We start from the raw sequence: 417 nt of genomic DNA on the forward strand, positions 1-417 counted from the left end.
TTTCACGGTATCAAGGGAAGACACACAAAAAGCAGTGTGTAATGCTTGGAAAGCCGAGGTAATGCAAGGAGGATGTCGTGTTAAGTCATTCAACACCACCAATTTGATATGCCATTTGAAAAACCACCACCCAGAAGTTCACAAAGAATGGCGGGAAGCTAACGATGCTAAAAGTAGCCAACAGGCAAAAACAAAAGTAGATTCAGCAGCAGCTGGGAGCCCAATACAGCAGGCATTCGAGCAAACCATGAAATTCTTCATTGTTGTTCATCATTAGAACAGATTATTAATAAACACAAGGTGATACAGGGGACCAGTGAAGTGATAATAATTTTAAGAAATACAATTTATACAGGAGTAGAGATGTCAAACAACAAGATGTTGTAAGTGCCAAACTTATTCAAAAGTTAAGATTTA

Source organism: Kryptolebias marmoratus, linkage group LG2 (genome assembly GCF_001649575.2).
Source record: "Kryptolebias marmoratus isolate JLee-2015 linkage group LG2, ASM164957v2, whole genome shotgun sequence".
Taxonomy (NCBI): Eukaryota; Metazoa; Chordata; class Actinopteri; order Cyprinodontiformes; family Rivulidae; genus Kryptolebias; species Kryptolebias marmoratus.